Genomic DNA, 12,947 nt, shown 5'->3' with positions numbered 1-12,947 from the left:
ATAGAGCATGAGGAGAAGTTAAACTGTGATGTGTTTCCGATCGAAGTCTCAGCAGATTCAAGCAGAGTAAGACCTATTAGGCACTCGCCTCAGGGCAAAATGTCAGGGTGCCAGAAAACTCAGTAATCAAGATACATACTTTAATGCAGTATTCAAACATTTAAACTAATGTAAAAAAAATTCATGATGAACAAAGAACCAAAATTTCAAATAAAAGGCAAAATCCAACCCTGTATTTACATGGCTGAGCTCACCTGCCCCACCCTAATCCCCACCCTGTCAGGGTTTGCCTTTACAACATTTTTTAAAAATTTATGATTATAATTTTTTAGAGACAGGGTCTCACTCTGTTGCTCAGGCTGGAGTGCAATGGTGCGATCACAGCTCACTGCAGCCTAGAACTCCTGAGCTCAAGCCATGCTCCAACTTTGGCCTCCTGAGTAGCTGGAACTACAGGCACATACCACCATGCCCAGCCAACTTTTGATTTGATTTGATTTTTTTTATGTGTGGCGATGGATTCTCACTATGTTGCCCAGGCTAGTTTCAAACTCTCAAGTTTGAAACTTGAGAGTTTCATGGCCTGCTCTCAAGCCATGTTCTCTCCTGGGCCTCCAAAGATGCTGGGATTGCGGGAGAAAGCCACTATGCCTGCAGCCCTGTAAAATATTTTGGGCCTGGCATGGTGGCTCACGCCTGTAATCCCAGCACTTTGGGAGGCCAAGGTGGGCAGATCACGAGGTCAGGAGATCGAGACCATCTTGGCCAACATGGTGAAACCCCGTCTCCACTAAAAATACAAAAATTATCTGGGCGTGGTGGTGCGTGCCTGTAATCCCAGCTATTTGGGAGGCTGAGGCAGGAGAATTGCTTGAACCAGGGAATCAGAGGTTGCAATGAGCAGAGATCATGCCACTGCACTCCAGCCTCGCAACAGAGTGAGACTCTGTCTCACACACACACACACAAAATTTTAATACTTTATTATAAACTTTTTGCATTAATTTTTTAAAATATTGATTTAAATATTTGTCTTGTTTATTGAGATTTTTTGGTTCTCCCTTAAATTTCGCATCTCAGTCAAGTTCTTCACTCACCTCACCCTAGTTCTGGCCCTGAATCCCAGGGAACTCTGGATCTGGGATAATCCTTCAGAGTTGTCCTGCCTTAAGGAGATGAGATCAGGCCTTTTTTTTTTTCTCCCATCCCCAGAACCAGTTATTAGATAGATGTGCACCTAGGAAGAAGATGTAAGCTTGGGTGATTCCCATTAGCTGAGAGCAAATCTCTGAATAGGATTCAGCTGAGAGCCAGAAGACCCTAACACTCCCAGAAGCTGGTCGGCTCTGGGAGTTACAGCCTTGTATCCACTACACTTCCCAACACAACTAACCTCAAGTCCAGGGCTTTCCCTACTGTCCCCTTCTCTGAACTAGGGGCAAATCTTGTCATTAGATTAGAACTCCTGTGGAGGAAAATCTGCTTTGAGTGTATTGTTTACAAAATAAAAATTTCCAATATCATGTGGTTTATCAAGGAGGATATTCAGGGTTGGAACTATTTATGCGTCGATTCAAGAGTTGTGTGCTGTTATTTCCATCTGCAAAGGTCATTCTACTAAGGCTAGAACTTAAGCCCCAGGGAGTTTCTTGGCTTAGCTAAGACTTCTAGTTTTCAACAGCGATGAAACCAGGAGTGTCTGAATTCATTCAGCGTCAGCCTCCAATTCCACCCCACACGTATCCGCTGATAAGTACCTCAATTTCATGTGACTTTCTCCATATTCTCTCATAGTAGCTGTCTGTCGAACCCCTAGATGCTGACATTAAGGTTCAGACATGTTCATCTTGCTGCATCCTACCTGGGACTCCATCAGCTTGGAAAGCGAATGAGATGAATTGGTGACAAACAGGCCAGAGGTGCTGTTGCAGGTGCCATGGTCAGTGGAAAAACAATGCTTTGGTTGGTTCATTGGAGACCGTGTCATCAAGGGTGTCAGGGCCAATAGGGACAGGACTTGAGATCTCATAGGTCAGGGGATTCAGGCAGGGGTTATACCTGGAGGAGGGGTGACCAGCCAAGCTGGGCATTCAGAAATGCTTTAATAAGAGCATACAGGCAAGAGCAGATGGGTAGAAAGTACAGAGAAGGGATTTGAGCAGTGGGGATCTGAGGACTCTAAATGGGATTTGGAACCGAGGTTCTGTGGACAGGAGAGGTTGGCTATCCCAGTCCCTCAGTCACAACTGCCATCACATTGTCTTTAAGGACACAGACTCTGAAGCCTGACTGCTTCAGTCTGAATTCCAGTTCCTCTACATACTAGCTGTGTTGACCTTGGATAAGTTACTTAACCTCTCTGTGCTTTACTTCTTCAGAGAAGGCAATAATACGGGCTTTGTGAATTCTCATAATGTAAAAGAGTTAATAAGTGTAAAGCACTTAGAACAGTGCCTGACACAGAGAAAGTGCTGGGTTTTTTTTTTTTTTTTTTGACGGAGTTTCGCTCTTGTTGCCCAGGCTGGAGTGCAATGACGTGATCTCGGCTCACGGCAACCTCTGCCTCCCGGATTCAAGCGAGTCTCCTGCCTCAGCCTCCCGAGTAGCTGGGATTACAGGCATGCGCCACCACGCCCGGCTAATTTTGTGTTTTTAGTAGAGACGGGGTGTCTCCATGTTGGTCAGGCTGGTCTCGAACTCCCAACCTCAGGTGATTCGCCCACTTTGGCGTCCCAAAGTGTTGGGATTACAGGCATGAGCCACTGTGCCAGGCCTGGTTATTTTTTTCAGACATCTTGTCAAGTTTTCCTTTACCTGTTCTCTCCCCTATTTACCTTCTCCCTTTCTTTCCTTCCTTTTTTCTCTTTTTTCCTTAACAGGTCCTCATGTGAACACAATTTGTTATCCAAAACGTGGTGTCCTTTGTGTTTCATTTAAAATCAGGTAAAGGAAGGGTAGCATATTCTTCTACTTCAATTGCTCCTTTCTGCTTCTTTCTGGTTCTCAAGTGAGATTTTCCCATGGCTACGAGGCTCCAAATAGAAAACCTGTTTCCTACCCTTGACCTCTGTGCTCATTACCTCATCATTAAGCCTCTATTAGCTTTTTCTGGACCCTAATGTTACCTAGATCAGATTTAACGTGGCATGGTCAAGTACACAAGAAACCATTCAGGCCATCAGAAAGCTTTCTCCATTTCATGAGAAATCTTGAATTCATTCTGAGATGACTTCAGGAGAGTGCAGAGATGTTCTTTTTTTAAAAAGTTATTTTTGCCTGTGGAACACACCATTTCCACAAATAATGAGTCTCATCCAAAACGCCGCTGCGGGCAGGCAGACTCACAGCTCGCGAGACAGTAACTCTTTCCTCCCCCGTTCCTCCACTCTCCGATGGCTGGCTCCTCAGCATGGAAGAGAAAATTCATCAGCTCTGGAAAGTCGTCTTAGACATACGCAGATTTAAAATATGCAAGACAGCACTGCAAAGTTAAAAATCAGTAAAATCCCACAAGGGGAACCAAATGGACAGTTCTTAGTATCTCCTTACTGTTGAGGGCGGAGATAGGAAATTAATAGAGAACCACATAAAGTAGCTTGAAGTAAAAATAACTTGTGAAGAGTGGTGCTAGATTCAGATAAGCCTGAGAATGGGCGTTGTTTTCCTTCTACAGACAGGCAGAAGCATGAAACAGCTCCCATTAAAGAGAAGACAGTATTTGTACTCAGGATTTGAATAAGGCCAACTTATTGAATACAGTTGCAGCAGTGGAATCTGCACAGACAAAAGAGAAAGAGATGGATCAAAGTTCAATGAATTAGAATTGTTCATTTTGAAGCCTGAACATTCCACATCTTCAGGCGCTGCAATTCATATTTACCCCAAATTAAGGAAAAGACTAATCTTATTCAGAAGAGAAGTAGATCTATGAATAATGCAAAATTGGCAACCAAAAGGAGAGGCTCTATCTGTTCATTCGTCTGTATCTGGAACGTCAATCTGAGCTTCAGAGAATTCATACACAAGTAGGGAGAAAGCTTTACAGAAAAGACAGATTTGGTGCTGGGATAATAAGACTAAGCAGGAGTTTACCAGATAGACAAGGTGTTCTTTCTACCCAGGACACCTCCTCTCCTTGTCCCCTGGCAGACAGGGGCAAAAGAGGCAACCTTCATGTTTGCTCTTTAGGAGATCTGCATTAGCTGAAATATACAATGTTACGGCAGCAATTTTAAGAATCACAGACCTCTCTGGGAATCTCATGAGCATCCTGCTCCCAATGCAAACACACAAATACACAGAACTTAACACACGATTTCAGGAGGTTCCTAAACCTCTTTTGTAGGCATGAGGTTGTATGGCTCTAGGCTTAAGAGGAGGAGGCAGAAAAGACCAGAATGGAAACACCTTCCCATTAACTGAATCAACAACCTGCCTACTGAAGTCGTTGTGGTAGATAACACCAGTGCCGTGTTATTGGCAGTTTGTGGTAGATCATAGTTTAAGTTAACAGCTTTGTGCCTGGCACGTAGTTCCTCCCATAGTGTATAAATAATGGACACAGTTATTCTAAAATAAGCCCTTTATTTTGATTATTATATATTTTGGTGTAAGGAAACCCTTATTTTGTGTTAAAATGAAAAGAAATAGTTAAAGCCAGAAGACCCACTTAACATTATCAGTCAAGATCTTGGAACCTGCCAGGAATCTTGCACGCTGCCAGGAAAAAGCAGCCCCTTTATAGCATGGTGTCTGAACACGGCTCAGTTCTGTTAGTGGCACCTTCTCTGTAAACATTTATCGTATAGGATCATGGGGAAAGCTGGCAGCACAAGACTACCTTTTGTGGCAAAGCTGCTTCCTCATGGGAGGGGCAATTACTAAGTTTGGGAAATATTTCTTGAAATTAACAGATTTTGGACATGTCATGGGCACCATACTTGCCTTAGAAATGCAATTTCAAGAAGAATTTTACTACCTCGAACTCCTCCTAACTTCTGCCCTCCCAACCAGACTGTTACCCCTTGAACTCTTCTATATAGAATTATGGAGACCTTAGGATCTCTGGTGATGAATGCTGAAAGCATGTCAGGGTAAGCGTGGGTTCTCTGGAAAACTAATGGTTTTCTTATTTTCCTGCAAAAGTAAATTTAGGACAACATATCATTATTAGATTTATAACATGGACTTTTTTTCTTATTTATTTCTGGAGAAAGCACAGGAAGATACTCTTACCTACCATTTTAAGGTTTTTTTGTTTTTGTTTTTTAACGGAGTCTTTCTCTGTTGCTCAGGCTGGAGCAAGGCGGTGTGATCTCTGCTCACTGCAACCTCCGCCTCCCAGGTTCAAGCAATTCTCCTGTCTCAGCCTCCTGAGTAGGCGCCCACCATCATGCCCAGCTAATTTTTGTATTTTTAGTAGAGATGGGGTTTCACTATATTCGTCAGGCTGGTCTTGAACTCCTGACTTCAGGTGATCCACCCGCCTTGGCTTCCCAAAGTGCTGGGATTACAGGCATGAGCCACCATACCCAGCCCATTTTAAGGTTTAAATACTTACCATTTATTACAGTTCATGTAAAACAGCATTCTCTTTAAACTTCTGGATTACTTTTTATGCCCAATGGTGAAAAAATGTTCATAAAGTCTTTTCCAGTATGAAGTGATGGATTTAGGCAAGCAGGTACCTCCGAAAGACACGAAAAGACTCAGTAAGCACAGTTGCTATTTGTGAAAGAGACTGACGGGTACTTGTGGAAATTAGCAGCTCCCCGTCTTTTTTGGGCTGGTAATTGCTATGTGACCAAGCTCTGGCCAATAAGCTGTAATGGAAGTATTGTGTGGGGCTTCTAGAAATCTCTTTAAAATAGAGGAGACCACACTTTCCCTCCTTTCTCTCTTTCCTCCTACTTGAAGTGTGCCGTTCTGATAGATAGCCACGATAGAGAATAGCTATTTGAGACCACGAAGTAACCTGGAGAATGGAAGCCACATGCTCAAGTTGGCAGAGGATACAGTTCAGAGCCTGGGTCCCTGATGACTCTTTGGTGTCACCATACCAGACATCACACCAGCCACAGGCTGCCTACCTCTGGACTCTTTATGATTAGGCCACTATTAGGAGAGTTTTTTAGTTTAGCAGCAAAATCTAATTCTAATTAATAGACTCTTACGGGAACAATCACTTCAACTCTAAGTTTCTATTGAAATAATCACCCATGGCTTATCTTCCGGTTTGGTAACTGTCTGAGCATTCCAGTCACGTTGTGGCATTGGTAGATCACGGGTCATCAGGCTAATGGAAAGTTACAGTTGACATAGTTTAGGAATAGCTCTGATGCAACTTCCATAAGACCTAAGAGAATCCCCAGGGCTCCGTCTTTCAGCTGCCATTGGCCAATCTTCTGTCTTTACCTGGCCTGTTGAATAATGGATATACACAGCCTAGCTCCTCCCTCTGCTATAAATATTCTAGACACGAGAAGCACCAAGCCATTTTTCTTTCAATTATTTTGTGACTCTTACGGCTATTTGACTTTTCTGCGTCGAAAAACAAACATAGAACATTAGGATAAAGCCAGGTCTGCTACAAATGCAAAAAAAAATTTTTTCTCTTCCCTTGAATGTTTTCCTAGTGACTCCTTTTGGAATGTTATTTTGAACTTACAAAGGTTCTTTTAAAAAAAACTTTGTATATTTCTTTTAAGCATCCCTTGAGAAAGTCAGATTTAAACTTAGCAAACTCACTGGCTTTTTAAAAGCACGTTCTTAAAATAGTTGATGTAAATCTTGGTGGGAAATCTTTAGGTGCCCCGAATAGACAGAAATAGAAATGTTAATGGAAATGCCATTTGTGAAGACATTGGTGACGGCTCCATTCAGATGGACCCAATCAGGAAAGACCGGAGTTTGCAAACCATTCCAGTGTGAGTCTGACTTTAGGAGCCCCAGAGGGGAAAAAAAATAAGAAGCCAGTGAAAAAAAGTAAGAGAGCAGGCGATTATAATGTTGTTTGGACAGGAGGGACTCCTACTAGATATGCATGTTAACACATTACAAAAGTCACAGTTATTTTCTAACGCTTTTATGGAGCAACTTCATCTTTCAAAGATTACAAATATTATTAAATGAATCACTCCGGTAGGTCTGCGGGGCTTGGCATGACGTCAGCTGTTTTGCTGTAGGTCAACAGGAGAGTGAGGTCACAGAAGGTCGAAGCTACACCGAAAGCTAGTGGCAAAGGCCTCTGGGTGCTTGGCTTTACAGACTGAGGACTCTGAGTGTCAGATGTTTAGAAATGTGCTTAGTCACATGGGTGGCTCATAGTAAATCCAGGCAGTGCCAGCACAGAGGTGCGGCTTGGTGATGGTGCTGTGAGGCGAGTAGAGTAGGAGCTTTATCTCCCCCAATTCTATTCCAGACATCCTGCAAACCGCCCCCCAAAATCAATCCCGTTTATGAAGAGTTGAGTTTTCCTTAGTGTTATTTTAAGGATGATTAAAAATACCTATAGAAATACAATTCTGAGGCTGGGCGTGGTGGCTCACGCCTGTAATCCCAGCACTTTGGGAGGCTGAGGCGGGCAGATCACCTGAGGTCAGGAGTTCAAGACTGGCCTGACCAACATAGTGAAACCCCATCTCTACTAAAAATACATAATTAGCTGGGTGTGGTGGCATGTGCCTATAGTCCTAGCTACTTGGGAGGCTGAGGCAGGAGAATCGTTTGAACCCAGGAGGCGGAGGTTGCAGTGAGCTGAGATCGTGCCATTGCACTCCTGCCTGGGCAACAAGCACGAAACTCCATCTCAAAAAAAAGAAAAAAAGAAATACAATTTTGATTCATCCCCTACCACTCTCACTTTCTTAGTACTTCTCTCCTGCTCTTGAAACCAGAGGACTTCCGTTTCTCTATAATTCCCCCACCCCCATTAAGTATTCCATATCCACCAGAATTCCCGGCCCACAGGTTTTTATGTGATAGTGCCTTGCTATATTTATTGCTATATTCATTGAAAGGCTTCAGTCTTTAATGGCACCAGGCAGATTTTTAGCACATTAATAAATGTGGTTTAGGCCAAGCACAGTGGCTCATGCCTGTAATCTCAACACTTTGGAAAGCTGAGGTGGGAGGATCGCTTGAGGCTAGGAGTTCAAGACTAGCCTGGACAACATAGTGAGACCCCCATCTCTACCAAAAATTAGCCAGCAAGGTGGCTGAAGCCTGTAGTCTCAGCTACTCAAGAGGCCAGGCAGGAGGATCTCTCGAGCTCAGAGTTCAAGGTTACAGTGAGCTGTGATCGTCCCATTGCACTACAGCCAAGGCAGCAGAACAAGGCCCTGTCTCTAAAAATAAAAAATATGAATAAAATAAATGTTGCAGTTTAGAATTATAGATCCCACCATAAGTCTGGGCATGTTTGCTAAGAGTGTACTCTAGTCATGGTGACTATACCTCCTTATCTGCCCTGTTGTGCCACTGCTATTATTATTATTATTACTGCCATCTTTCACTTGAAAAAGTGTCCTAAGGCCGAGTGCAGTGGCTCATGCCTGTAATCCCAGCACTTTGGGAGGCCGAGTTGGGCGGATCACTTGAGGTCAGGAGTTCGGGACCAGCCTGGCCAACATGGCAAAACCTCGTCTCTACTAAAAATACAAAAATTAACCAAGTGTGGTGGGGTACGCCTGTAGTCCCAGCTACTCCAGACACTGAGGCAAGAAAATCACTTGAACCCAGGAAGCAGAGGTTGCAGTGGGAGCCGAGATGGCGCCACTGAGCTCCAGCCTGGGTGACAGAGCAAGGCTCTTGTCTCAAAAAAAAAAAAAAAAAAAAAAAAAAAAAAAAAAAAATCCCCAAAAACAGTGTCCTAAGTTTGCATGATAAATTATAGGCTGTCCCACAGCCAGGGAACAAAGGACTCATAGGCTTTGGAGTCCAGAGGTTGGAGTGGAGTATGATGTACCGCCCGGTCCATGGCTGGGGCAGGCCAGTTGGTGCTGGCCATAGGTGCCAGCTCCCGGTTATTAGAAAGGTAGATCATTTGGAGGAGGTAGATTTGGAGGAGGTTCAAGCCTCCTCCAAATGGAGATTTTTCCTCTATCACATTGCAGACATGGTCCTTCAGGCTAGGACAGGGACCTGGCCTCGAGAAGCAGCCCATCCTGCATGTAGCACTGACGGCAAGGGAGTTCTTTGTCAGACTGAGCTGAATGCTTCCTTCTCGAAGGGCCAAGGACATCTGCTCTGCCTTCTAGCTGATGGCACTTTAGACGGTAGTATGGCAGGCCAGAGGATGGAAGGATACTATCTGACTGGAGGGTCAAGAGAGATCATTTGCTTCTCTTCTCTCTCCCAGATCTCTCCCAAGGGCAGCGAAGAGGCGTGGCTCGGCACTCCCCCTGTATCTGTCAGCTGCCTGTCCCCATGCAGGGTGCCAGGTGCTCATCTTTACTGTTGGATGGTCAGTGAGGGCATGCGGCTGGGTCCACTGCCTGACTTGTTTTAGCTTCCAAATGGCAGGGCAAACACATATGCTAGTTAAAAGCATCTTGAACCTGTGAGGGCAGATGTTATTGTGCCCCCAGTCCCTTTTGTCCCTGAACTTAAAAATCCACAGGCATTGGATAAACTTCAAAGCAGCTGCCTGGAACCTCCTTCCTCAGCTGACTCCAGAAATGCCTTCAGGGGCTCCTTTTCTTTTCTTTTCTCTCTCTCTCTCTTTCCTTTCCTTTCCTTCCTTCCTTCTTTCCTTCTTTCTTTCTTTCCTTTCTTCCTTCCTTCCTTCCTTCCTTTTTTTCGAGACAGGATGTTGCTCTGTCACCCAGCCTGGAGTGCAGTGGCACAATCTCCGCTCACTGCAACCTTTATCTCCCAGGTTCAAGTGATTCTCTTGCTTCAGCCTCCCGAGTAGCTGGGATTACAGGCACCCGCTGCCACGCCTGGCTAATTTTTGTTGGGAGCTCATTTTCTAAAACCCTCTGTTTCTCCCTGCAGCGCATGGTTCTTCTTCTATGCATTTGTTCTCCTGGCTGGTAGTTTGGGCTGTGACTTACAATATGATGTTGGCCATTCATTCAATAAATATTTTCTGAGTGTAGAGCTACCTGGTAAACAAGCAGGAGTATTCTCAACCTCATAGGCTTTTTAAAAAAAGTTGACAAATACAAATGGCATATAATTATGGTGTATACATGATGTTTTGAAATATGCATACATTGTGGAATGGTTAAATGAAACTCATTAACATACGTATTGCTTCGGCTACTTACTATTTCTTTGTGGTGAGAACACTTAAAGTCTATTCTCCCAGGGATTTTCAAGCATATGATACATTGTTATTAACTATAGTCACTATGTTTTACAATAGAGCTCTTGAACTTATTCTTCCTAACTGAAATTTTGTATCCTTCGACCAGCAGCTTCCCTCTCTGGCCTTCCCAGCTCTTGGTAACACCTCTAACTTTTATGAATTTGACTTTTTTAGATTCCACATAGAAGTGAGATCATGTGCTATTTGTGTTTTTGTGACTTGCTTATTTCACTTAGCCTAATGTCCTTCAGATCCATCCATGTTGTCATAAATGACAGCATTTCTTTCTTTCTTTTTTAAGGCTGAATAGTATCTTTATGGGGCTTTAATTCAGGAGACGTGTTTGCTTTATGACTGCTAACTAATGCAAATTATTAAGATAATTTAGTAGAAAAAATTCAGCCAATCACTCTAACCAAATCTATTTTGGTTATTTTAAACCCTTCTATCTTTCTTATTTATTTCAGCCATACCATGCACACACTTGGCATTTTGCTTTTTATATGCAGATGTCAGAGTGTGGGGATGGCAGGGACTTCCATTTGCACGGAGTTGGGAGCATTTGTCCCCTGACCTTCTCCCCTGTACTCCGTGTCCTTCCTGCTCCCTGGAGGGAAGGGCCCACTTGAGACACCTTTCAGCTCTTGGCCATTTGGCCCTTCTAGACTTTCTGTCCCTGACTGAGATTATTCAGCAGCATACACACCTCTGTCTAACTTGCCTAAGAAAAAGCGAAGATAAGGACGCTTTCATCCATTTGCTCGGCTTCTCTGAGTGGACTCTGGACAGCGCTGCTTGGGAGCCTACTTCTCATATCACTGTCGAAGGTGTCAGCTGTCCAGAAAACTGCTGAGAGAAAATAACACTGAGATTAGCTAAATGCAGATGGCCACCGTGAGCCCTTCTCCAGGGCACGGGTGCGGCGACAGCAAGCGGCATCGGTCTGCCAGGTGGCGTTATCTAGAAGTTGTGTTCTTGTCGTTTCTCTTTAGTGGTGCACATCACAGAGCTGGAGGGACACAGCTAGATAATCCTGGGTCCAGACTCACAGCCTTAAGCTCCTTTTACTTATTTTTTTAATAACAAAGAGGAATCTCATGTTTTGCTCCAATGAACAACATAAAGGAGAAGTAGTGCATATTTTAGGAACTTTGTGTCCCAGATACCAAAAAGATTTTGTACCATCCTTAGAATAAGCAGATAGACACCATCTCCCCAGCCCACAAGGTCACAGCTTTGAAGGTTATACGTGTGTTTGGATGTTTACGATCCCATTTCCAGGACCTTTGCACTTTTTATTTCTCCTTTCCGGGAATGCTCTTTCCCCACATCCTGGCAGCCTCCCACTCTCATTCCATTCACGTCTCTGCTCGAGTGTCATCTTCACACAAGATCTCCCTGACTTCTTTATCTCAAACAGCCTCTTTCTGCAACATAACTTCCTATACTGTACTTTGCTGTCCAGTATTGAGCCTGTGATACGTGACCGGTGCAAGTAAGGAACCGAGTTCCTAGTGGTACTTAACTGTAGCCAATTTAAATTTGAAAACTGAAGGCGTGTAAAATATTGCTTTGTTAAAACAACTCGATTGTTTGATGGAACTACATTTCTCTTCAACCATGGAACATTTAGCTTCCAAACTGAGAAATGCTGTAAGTGTAAATAAATTTGAATTTCAAAGATTTTTAAGGATTTGGAAGATTAGGTAGGGAAAAATGCAAAATATCTCCTTAATGTTTATATTCATTACATGTTGAAGTAAATATATTTTGGATATATTTGGTTATATAAAATATACTATTAAATTAATTTTATTGCTTTCTTTTTACTTTTAATGTAACTGCTAGAAATTGAAATTTTCTATGGGACAGCATTGTTCTATACTTTGCCTTTTTATTACCTAACATTATATATTTTAATAGATTCTATATTATACAATATAAATATTATGTATTATTTCTGTATTATCTGTTTGTTTCTCTAGAAGGCCTGCTAAAGTCTTACATTTTTTAAGTACTAATATTGGAATGCCTTTGTGTGATTTATATAGAAGAAACATAACACCTCCTCAGAACTCCAAGGGGAGGAAAATACACTAGATTTGGTCCCAAATAGTAAAAAAATATGAATAGGACCTAGGCCTAGGTGTGGGTGAGAGACAGGTGGTAGGATGTTTAGAATGAGCTGGATGATTCCTTGAGCCATTGTTTCAAGTTTTTCATTTAATGTACAGGATATCTGAGGCTGAGTGCTTGACACTCTTCAGGATTCAACTCTTGGGAGGATGCTTCTTTTTCAAATTAAAATTATAAAAGCACAGTGAAATTATTTGGTGGGTTACAGCTAAGAGGAATTGCCCCTAAATAAATGACAGTGGCCTCTGTGGTCACCCAGAGTCAAAGGGAGCTGTGTATGCATACCTGCCCCTATGTTTCATGAAAAGACAATGTTCTAGTCTTGTTTTATCTCTAGAGTCACATACATCATGCCAAAAAAAACCCTATTTGGAATAACTTAGGTAAAAGTAAGATATAATAATCCACTAGTGGAGGCCACGCAGAAGGCTGGCTGGAGACAGGCTAGGGTACGGTGATGCATTTGCTCAATGCTCACAATGATATACTCAATTTTCAC

The sequence above is a fragment of the Pongo abelii genome, chromosome 19 (assembly GCF_028885655.2).
Source record: "Pongo abelii isolate AG06213 chromosome 19, NHGRI_mPonAbe1-v2.0_pri, whole genome shotgun sequence".
Lineage (NCBI taxonomy): Eukaryota > Metazoa > Chordata > Mammalia > Primates > Hominidae > Pongo > Pongo abelii.
Note: the sequence above shows the minus strand (reverse complement) of the source record.